Source organism: Gracilinanus agilis, chromosome 3, assembly GCF_016433145.1.
Source record: "Gracilinanus agilis isolate LMUSP501 chromosome 3, AgileGrace, whole genome shotgun sequence".
NCBI classification, from domain to species: domain Eukaryota; kingdom Metazoa; phylum Chordata; class Mammalia; order Didelphimorphia; family Didelphidae; genus Gracilinanus; species Gracilinanus agilis.
In genome coordinates, this window is record NC_058132.1 from 152,470,946 (window position 1) to 152,482,064 (window position 11,119).

The 11,119-nt window shown below is 37.9% G+C and overlaps 1 non-coding gene across 1 annotated transcript; it reads right to left on the reverse strand.

Moving 5' to 3' along the window:
* Positions 1–10,470: 10,470 nt before the first annotated feature.
* On the reverse strand, positions 10,471–10,582 carry LOC123243336. The gene has a single exon (XR_006505884.1). It is a non-coding gene; the product is annotated as a U6 spliceosomal RNA (small nuclear RNA).
* Positions 10,583–11,119: the final 537 nt, after the last annotated feature.

Below are 11,119 nucleotides of genomic sequence, written 5' to 3' on the forward strand. Positions count from 1 at the left end.
ATCTCTTTCTTTTGGATATTCTTTATTCATGGGTTTTCATTACACTGCTTTGATATGGACCTCCTCTATCATGTCTGGCTCTTCTTTTTAAGTCTCCTATTCAGGATTTTAATCCACAGGAAATAGTGTTTTAAAGTGAAAAAAGTAATGGCTCTGGAGTCAAAGAACTTGAGTTCAAATCCTATCTCTCACACCTGTGTGACCTTAGGCAAATCACTTAACCGTAATGCTTCTGTTCCTTCATCTGTAAAATAGGGGAGCACAAACTGATACCCTCTAAAATCCATTTCATACTGGATCTATGTTCCTATGAAAAAGTATTTTCCTCTATGTGTGGCTCTACTTAAGAGTTCTATTCTTGGCCTCCTTCTCTCTCTTTGATCTCATCAGCCCCCATCGTTTTTCCTAATCTTTATACAGATGACTCCAAAATCTACATATTGAAGCCTCATCATTCCAGCTCTCCATCTCTGACAACTAAAGTTTCCCATAGGCATCTTAAACTCAACATGTTTAAAACTGAGTTTATTATATCCATCCCCCACTTCCAATCTATACTATTAACTTCTCTATTTCTATTGAGGGACCACATTCAGTCATTTATTCTTTCTCATTCACTTGCCATTCTCTCTCACCACACTCCTCTTTCCTGATCCTATCATATTTAATCAGTTATCAAGTATGGTTTATCCCCATAGTATCTCTTAAATCTATCCCTTTTTCTCCATTCATACATCCACCACCCTAATTCAGGCGCCCATCATCACCTCTCACTACCACTTTTACAATATCCTTCAAATTGGCCGCCCTGCATTGAACGTTTCTCATTTCTAATTCATTCCTCTCACAGATGCCAAACTGTACTATTCCTTAAAGCATGGGTCTGTCAATATGAATCCCTCACTCAAGAAGCTTCAGTGACTCTATTAACTTTAGTATAAACATTTGGCATTATAAGTCCTCCATAGTTTGGTTCCAGACTTTCTTTCCAGGATGATTTGTCCTCCTCATATACTCCATGCTTTAGCCAAATTGGTCTATTTGTCATTCCCTGTACATAATATTCCCTCCCCCTCCTGATCACTACCTTTTGGAATGCCTAACACCCTTCAAGCATTATTTATTCCAAATGAAGTTTATCTCACAACTCCCCATACTTCCTGTGTGCCTTTGCTTCGGTGAACAATGCCTCCACTTCTATAGTCTCTTTTCACTGGTGTGTGTATCTACAAAAAATTTGAGGAAGTATCCACTGCAGCCATACCCTCTCCAAACCTGGTTCACCCTTAATGTCCTGGATTCCTTCTGTATCTGTACCCTGGCAACCTTCTTCATATTGAAAATACCTCAATTTTCTTTTAAGGATTTAAATCTTTATTTACTTTAAGTAAATATTAATTCATATTGAGCAGCAATCTTCCATATCTAGATTACTTCTAAAGTTATTTAATTCATAAATTTTTATTTAAGGGGAAAAAAGAATAAAGGTACTTGTCATATCTTGAAAGTTGTTTGGGTCTAGAGGACCTCATTGTAAAGGTTCTAGAAAAGGGAGAGGGCATTATTACTTACTCTGATGAATTTGCCTCTGAACAGTTTGAGGAAGTACCCACAGTAGCCAGATTTACTATAAATCTAGTTCAGCTCATTAGTCTCCATGATCTTTCTGGACTTTTTCCTGTACATAGGTATTTTCCCTGTCATTTCCTCCTTCTCAGTTCCTCTTTATGTTTAGTCTTTCCCCCTTAAAATATAAGCTCCCTGTGGGCAATGACTATCTTGCTTTTTGCTTAAAATATTTGTATTCTCAGCACTCTACACCATGGTTGATGTAGCCTAAGTACTTAATAAATTCTTTTTCTGTCTTTGTCTGTCTCTCTGTCTCTGTCTTTGTCTGTCTCTCTGTCTCTCTGTCCGTCTGTCTGTCTCTCTCTCTCTCTCTCTCTCTCTCATTATCTCCTTCCATTGGCCTTTCCTGATTCTTTCAGTAATTTGTTCCCTCTCCACCTACTCAGAAATAATTTTGTATTTGATATGTATCTTATATTATCTGTGAACAAATTGTAGATCCCCAGTAGAATGTAAATTTTTTGACGGAAGAGGTTACTTTACTTTTGTAATTTTGTCCCCTTAGACTAGCACATTTGCTTAAAAATGTTTATTGAGAGATAGATTGATTCCCAGAAAACATAAAGCTTTTCAGTGGTAGCTCATGGTTCTCAGGCACTCTGAAAGATGGAGTTCTATACCAACATAAGTATAAGATATCTTTCCACTATGAGGATATAGTGATAGTTGGAGGTATCTGATATTGTTTCCTGTTGTGAGACAAGTAACAGAAAGTTATAGTCTTAGCCAGGGATCCTAGAATCAGAAAAGGAGAAGACTCTGACATAATGTAATTTATGTGTTTTGTAAACCTTAAAATGTTTTTACAAAATTGTGTTAGCATTTTGTTATTGTTCTTTGACAGAAATGGAAGTTCCAATTCTGAAATCAATCAAGGAAAGCTTTACAAAGAAGGGTGCCTAAGCATTTGATTGGCCACATTGAGATCTTTGGGGCAAGGGGAACAAGAACTTGAGAACACGATTGAAAATCCCCAAAGGCTACCTTAAAACCCCAACAGTCACTTTCAAAGAGGACGGTTGGCTAAGAAAGACTTATTTGAACTACAGCTTTAAAAAGCTGGCAGAAAAGAAACCATGGACAAAAATAGACCATAGCAGAGCTACCCAAAATTGCCTGTGCTCCTTGACATTCTTAAGATGCATAGGCAGAAAAATTCCCCTGCAGAAAAACTTGAGGCTCATTAGCAATTGCCTCCAACTCTTAAGCTCTGTGCATTAGACCGTGGCCTCCCCGTGTGATGCCTGATTTTTCCATAGATTTCCACAACCCGCCCCATCCTGACTTCTTCATCTTCTATCCCCAGGGATAAGTCCATGGCAGCATCTCTCTGCTTCCTGGCTGAGACATAATGTTGATGGAGTGCAGGGATATATACAGCAGGAATTATGCTCAGAGGTGAGAGGTCTGCAATTAGTCAGTTATGACAGAGGAAATCCTTTGGTCTTTTTTTTGAAGGTTGGAGGCAGTGTGGTGCAATGGGGGAAGAAAAAAACACATTGAACTTGGACTGAGAGAAACTGAATTCAAAACCCAGGTCTATTACTTTCTGGCTATATGACTTTGGACAAATCACTTCAATTTTCTGTGCCTCAGTTTCATCATCAGTAGAGGTTTGAAACTGATGATTTAGTCATAAAGAGGTTTATAGCTCCAAAACCTATAATTTTAAATGCACAAAATCCTAGATTTGGAAGGGATATCAAAGACCATTTAGCCCAAGTCATACCTGAAATAGAATTTCTTCCATGACAAATAGTCATCTAGCCTTTGCTTGACAATCTTTGGTGAGGATGAACCAACCACCTACTAAAGAAGTCCATTATTTTTTGAGTCAATTGTAGTTATTAGGAAGTTTTTTCCTTATATCAAGACTAAATCTACCTCTTTGCATCTTCAACTTCTTGTCCCCAGTTTTGTTTTGGGAGATCATACAGAATAAGGGTATCTCTTTTCCCAAGAAAACTCTTAAGATATTTGAAAACAATTATCATGTTCCCCTTCAAACCTTCTCTTCTTTAGGTTAAACATGCCCCACTTTGCCCAGTTCTTTCAATTGATTCTCCCTTTTAAAAAAATTTTAGAATATTTTTCCATGGTTACATTAGTGTTCTTTCCCTCCCCTCTTCCCACCCCCTTCCTGTAGCCAATGAGCAATTCCTCTGGGTTTTACATGTGATCAAGACCTACTTCCATATTATTAATATTTGCATTAGAGTGATTGCTTATAGTCTACATCCCCAATCATATCACCATCAACCCATGTGATCAAGCAGTTGTTTTTCTTCTGTGTTTCTACTCCCACAGTTCTTTCTATGGATGTGGATAGCATTCTTTTTCATAAATCGCTCAGAATTGTCCTGGATCATTGCATTGCTGCTAGTAGAGAAGTCCATTACATTTGATTGTATCACAGTGTATCAGTCTCTGTGTATAATGTTCTCCTGGTTTTGCTCCTTTTACTCTTCATCAATTCCTGGAGGTCATTCCAGTTCACGTGGAATTCCTCCAGTTAATTATTCCTTTCAGCACAGTAGTATTTCATCACCATCAGATACCACAATTTGTTCAGCCATTCCCCAATTGAAGAGCATCCTCTCATTTTCCAATTTTTTGCCACCACGAAGAGTACAACTGTAAATATTTTTGTACAAATCTTTTTTTAGCTGATTCTCTTACACCACAACTTGGCCATCTTGGTTTTTGTTGTTTAGTCATTTTCAGTTGTGTCTGACTCTTTGTGACCCTGTTTAGGTTTTTTTTGGCAAAGATACTGGAGTGGTTTGTCATTTCCTTCTCAAACATCTTCGTTGCCTTCTTCATAATGTTCATGAATTTGCCAGTGTTATTCCTAAAGTGTGGTAAGCAGAACGGAACAAAGCACTGTAGATGTAATCCATTATGGTTCAATGGGACTATTACCTTCATAGTTGTAAAACTGAATTAGCTTGTTTTCATTGCCCCAATTATAATGCTGGCTGATGTTGATACTATAGTCTTCTAAAACCCTCAGATCTTTCCCTGACCAACTGCTGCCTGATTATATTTCCCTGATCCCTTATTTGTGAAGTTGATTATTTGAACCTTGTTAATACTTATATTTATTCACATATTAAAATTCCTCATATTTGATTTAGTCCAGCATGCTAGGCTGCCAACATTTTAAGATTCTGATCCTGTCATCCAATGGGTTGGCGATCCCTCCTAGCTTTGTGTCATTTGTAAATTTGTTAAGCATTCTCTCTATGCCTTTATCCAAGTCAATCATTAAAAATGTTAAGTACCAGATGGCCAGACACAGATCTTTGGTGCACATTGATGGAGATCTCTTTTCATGTTGACTTTTTGGGGTTGGCCATTTGTCTAATTCCAAGTCCACCTAACTATATGATTATCTAGTTCATGTTTCTCAGTCATCTACAGGAGTAGCTTGAGGTACTATGCCAAATGCTTCACTCAAATATAGGCAAATGACATCCATAGCCTTTTATTGAGCTGCTGGTTTAGTAACTTTGTCATAAAAGGAAATGGGGTTAGTTTAAGTTAATCTGCACTCTTAGTTAACTGACTTAGAGAGGAAAGAAATAGGGATTTAAACTATAGTAGGCACCCAGACAGTTTTGAAATAATGAAATTACTCTCTGCAAATCCTTAAGGTAGTGAAGGAATCTGTCTCTGTATGTCATGTAGTACATTGTCATACTTCAAGAGGAGTGAAGCCTCACTACTTTCTGAATACAGGTGAACCTTATTGTGCAATGACTCAGAAAGCAAAACCTCCAATTTACTAGCATCTTCATTTCCAGGTGCAGGATTCTTGGCTACATGAAAGGATTTACTGTTACTATCCCTTTAAGTTAGACCTGCCCTTTTAAATAGCTCAGTCAGCTGTAGTCTTCTGCTGTAGTCCCTCCCTGCGGGGGTTAGCACCACCTCTGCCCCTCCCTCAACCCCTGAAATTCAGCTGTTCCCTTTTGCACTATCCAGCCTGATGTTTCTGACCCTTGAAATACAGCAAGGCATTATGCAGGCGGGAGATTCCCTGGGGAGGGATGTTAACTTCACTAACAGTGCTTTATGCTCTTTGTTAGAGTCTCAAGTACAGAGGCTCTTTGAGCCCCAGTTCCAGGTTTCCTTGCTAGCAGAGGTGCAATTGGCATTCTGTCAAGGTGTCCCATCTTTCCTCTTTGCTGCCTTGATGCTGTCATGCTCTGCTGGGAACAAAACCTGGGAATGGGTGCTTGAACAGGTGGTTTCTATATTCAGAGCTCCAGCAGAGAACTCTTTCCAGGACACTTTGCAAAGCAATGACCTCAAGTAGGAAGGGGCCAGAACTGTCAGCTGAGTCCCAGATCAGTTCTACTTGGAGGTTTTCTTTACTCTTCTTGAAGTAGTCTGAATCTGAGGGTTATTGAAATGGTAGCCCCTTCTCTATTCTATTTCTATTAGTAAATTACTCTAGCATACTCTTAATTCCACCTCTGCCCTTCCCAATCTTCCTCTAACTCTGGATTAAAATTCTCCTTGCCTCATCATGGCCCAAGCTTCCCTATAGGTCACCGCTTGTGACACAGCTTGGTTCTTTTAATTTAAGACTTTATGAATAGCTAAGAGGGAAAGGTAAGGTACAGCAACTTAGCACAGGCTTAAGGGGATATAGAACAGAGACATTTTTTTCCTAGGATGCACTTATTCTAGATGAATCTGGCTGGGACATCTTCCAGAGCCAACCAGCCCCTATTTCTAACTAACTAAAAATCTAGGTAAATCCTCTACAATTCTGATTCATAATGAACATAATCCATGTGCAGCAAATAACATTTAGTTTCCAAATGGTGGCAAAGCAAGGATCATCTCATCTATGAGCTACTATGTGCCTGGTGTAAATAAGAGACTCCAGACTATGGCATATAAGGACTGGTCAATGGAAACCAAGTCAATATGTAGAATAGAGAGCTTGGCCTTGGCTATAGGATGGCTGTTTAAAGGGCTGTCATGAGGAGAGTGGTATGTATATATATATTCTGCTTAGCCTAAAAGGCAGAAGAAGAAGTCAAATATGGATTTGATATGACAGAAATATTGATGAATTATCTAAAAGTGGAAACATCTTCAAATAGTAGATGAATAGTCCTTTGTTGGACATATTTTTGAAAGTATTCTTTTTATTTTATTTTAGAATTTTTTTCCATGGTTACATGATTCTTGTCTCTCCCCTCTTCCTTCCCCCCTTCTAAAGCTGATAAGCAATTTCTTTGGGTTATACATATATTATCACTCAAATCGTATTTCCATATTATTCATTTTTGTAATAGAATAATCTTTTAAAACCAAAACCCCAAATCATGTAGCCATATAAACAAGTGATGAATCATAATTTTTATTCAATATTTCTACTCCCGCAATTCTTTCTCCAGATGTGGATAGTGTTCTTTCTCATAAGTTCCCCAGCGTTGTCCTGGATCATTGCATTGCTTTTAGTAGTAGAGTCAATCACAATTGATCATCCCACAATGTTTCATTTACTGTATGTAATGTTTTCCTGGTTTTGCTTTATTTCACTCCATATCAGTTCATGTAGGCCAGAAAGTATTCTTTTTAAAAATATATTTTATTTTGCAATTCCATATAATAATATTCAATGTATGTTTTCTGACATTATAATATCCAAATTATCTCCCTCTCTTTCTTCCCCCTCTCAGAGATGGTAAGCAATTTGATTTGAGTTATACATGTATTATTGTGCAAAACATACTTCCATATTAGTCATTGTTGTAAGAGAATATTCATATAAAATCCAAACCCCACAAATCAACCAATGTGAAAAAGTATCATTTGATCTACATTTTGACTCCAACAGTTCTTTCTCTGGAGGTAGAGAACATAAAAAGTATTCTTGGTCAAGTACAGGTTGGACCAGATAACTTCTGTTGTCCCTTCTGACTCAAAGTTTCTGTTATTTTTCATCCTATTTATGAATATTTAGGATGCATTGATTATCTGGGTTATCAATATTTCTTGATGTCTACTTTTGGGGATGTGTCACAGCATTTTTAAGCTGAAAGGTCATCTACAAATGTCTCCTACATATCCTCATATATTCACATATACCTGTATACGTGTGTCATTATATATGTACATACACACATCTGTACATAAGTATATCGATACCATATACATATTTATCCATATCTATTTCTATATCTTGGCTTTATTCTTATTCATGCTTAAAGATAATGCAATGGACTGTGATTATCTCTAGTATAGCATAGTGGAAAAGATATGTACGAACACCAGTTCTTTCCACATTGTTCATATGTCAAGATTCCTCTTTGTTTTGCCGCTGCTATTTGCAGAGTTTATCCTAATTTGGAATTTGATCTCTTTGTCTTCTGATCAGTCCAAAGCCTTTGGCTATAAGAAGCCATCCCTTTTCTCATCCCCCCACATTTCCCCTAAGATGATCCGTTGTCTGCTCTAGCCTAGAAAGCCTCAGTTTGTCCATCTTATTTAAACCCATTCTTCAAAGTCATTATTGTTTAGGACTGCCCCACTCTGTTCATTTGGTTATCAGTGGCTTTGGGATTTTGCTTAGTCTGCTTCTCCACATTCTTATTTCAGAACTCAGGGCTACTCCCCTATCATATCATGACTCCAAGCTGGTAGAGTAGACACATTTCAAGATGTCATTTCTGCCAATTCTGTTGTGTCATGTAACATTTACCTAGGCTTGTCAGGGCTGCTCAGCTTGTGTTTTATGCTAGGTTTAGGCAGTAGAGCTGTGGAGATTGACTAGACCCTACTATAACACTTTAGATCTTCATTTTGGTTTGAAGTTTGATGCCACATCCATTCTGCCAACTTCTTATAGAATGTGCTAGACTATTAAATCTTACTGTGCTTTATTGAACAATTTACAATTGTGTAGCAATGCAGAATTCAGAGATGTCTTTCTCAGCTTCACAGTACCTTTCTCATTGTGCCATATGCCAAGTGGTAAGATAACTTTCAATTCTTTCAGGGGAAAAAATGGTGTCTGAATTGAGGATTATAAGAGGTGGGCTGATGAGAGACTCTTCTGCCTTTAGTATCCTGTTCTAGTCTTCCTGAATTAAACAGGGAGAATCAAATCTAAAGGGAATGAGACTTTTGCCACTGATTTTTACTTTTCAAAATTAGCCAGAGGGAGGCTTGCTGTTTCCTTGTTAGGTGTCAGTCAGATAGCTGCCAACAAGTGAATGGTAGAGCTTTGGGTTTGGCCACATGTACCCAATCATTAGGCTTTCTTCAGATATAGATAACTGTTAAGGGTAGAAATAAGCACATGATACAAGTTTTGGATTTTCTCAGCACAATCTCTTGCACCGAAACACACAGTTAGAGTTGGGACTACTCGAAGAGGAACAGGATAGGAAGTAATTAGTGCCATCTCTTGGATAAGTTATAAGTAGCTATTTAAATTCTGTTGATTCCTGAAGTAGGGGGAAGAGGCCAAAGTGGTAGCTTTCATGCTGCGATGGATGTGCTGTTCCTAAGCCAAAGCATGACATATTACTACGACAGGCAAGAGGGGTTTTGAACTCAGGAAGGAATTTAGGATGAATGAATATTCTTTACTTGACCATGGTAAGGGAAACCAGTCATGTTAAACAAACAGCTATAATTAGAAACGATTATGCTTGGGTCAGAATCAGCTGTGGAGGGGGAAGAGGCTACATGGCATCGGTGTGGAGGACCAAAAGACTATGGGCAGATTGGGGTGGGGTGGGTCCCCAGGGTGTCTAGTTCTTGATCCAGTGGGAATTGAGAGGGAAAATGTCACAGGGAGAGGGGCATCATGATGATAGAACTCTAAGGGGTGGCAGCTTCTGAGCAATTACCATCCTGTGGTGTTGAGGACTAATGAAAAAATTGCCAACCAAATCATGGTGATGGCAGCTCCCCTATGAAAGAAGCATGCCCCTTCAACAGATGTTAGTGCTCTGGGGTAAAGCTCTGGTCTCTTGTTCTACTAATGGTTTTATTGAGTAAGTATCAATAACTAGTGATAATTATTACTGAGAGAAGGTAATTAAAATGAATAAATAAGATTATTTAGAGCTATTTATATGAGTAAAACTATGCTAAGTTCTAGGAAAACAAATGCAAACGTGAAGCAGTCCTTTCCCTTAAAGAGCTTATGTTCTAATGAGGGGAAACAATACATATAGCGAAGGGTATTTTGACTGAAAACTCACACAAATGGTGAATGAGTTCTTGGAGGAATAGACAACACATTTATTTCAGGAGCAATAGGAGAATTTATTTGATTATAGTTCTAGAGCTGAGAGAAAGGAAGGGTGAAACTTGTGATGAAAAGAACATCCATGATGGCAGGACAGATGGCCAAGAAGATGGAGTTCTCTTAGATATATACTGGTAGAAGAGGCACTTGCCAATCAGGATCAGGATCACGCTTGGGAGTTCCAGAGCTGAAAGGATTAAGTTCTCCATTGCATTGTCTCTGGTCCAGTGGGCATGTAGTGGCACATGGGATCTAATCTATTCACTTATTTTAATTTATTTTATAAGATATATTATTATTATTTTACCAATTACATGTAATAAATTTCTACACATTTTTCTAAGTTATATGGTCGAACTTACCTCCCTCCTCCTCTTCCCTCCCCCTTCCCAATGTTGGCAGGCAATTTGATCTGGGTTATATATGCATTACCATGCAAAACATATTTCCATATTGTTCATTTTTGTAAGTGGTTAATATCATAAACCAACCCCACCAACCATGAACCCGAAAAACAATTGAAAAATTGTATATTTTCATTTTCATTCTGATTCCAAAAAAAAATGGAATGGAATGCTTCACAAATTTGCATGTTATCCTTGTGCAGGGACCATACTAATCTTCTCTGTATCATTCCAATTTTAGTATATGTGCTGCCAAAGCAAGCACAACATAATATATTTAAATCTGGCTCTATAGTGTGTTTTTACTTAAGGTAGCTCTTTATGTTGGTGATCCATCCTATTTTCACCTACAATAACTCATTTGATCATTGTGATACAGGCAAGGAAGATGACAATATTATACTTTTAGAGATGAGAAAACTGAAACCCAAAGAGATTTAAATGACTTCCCCAGGGTTATACAATGAGTAGGTCAAAACCAGTATTGTAACTCAGGTCTTCTGATGTCAAGGTGCAGATCTGATTGCATCAACCACATTTCATTTAATAAATTCCAGAAGCTCCCAAGGATGATATATAAAAATCTTTTTCGATATTCAAATCCAGGCACAATCTTCTCACCTTTCCAATCTTATTTCAATTACCTTATTCCCTTCTCCCCCTTTTGCTTCCCCATCCCAGTATTTGTTCATCCACTGACACTGATCTTCCATTTTGCTGTTCCTTACACAAGACACTCCATCTTATTCTGGGAATTTTTACTGCCTCTTTCCTATACGTGTACTACTTTCTCTCCTCAGCT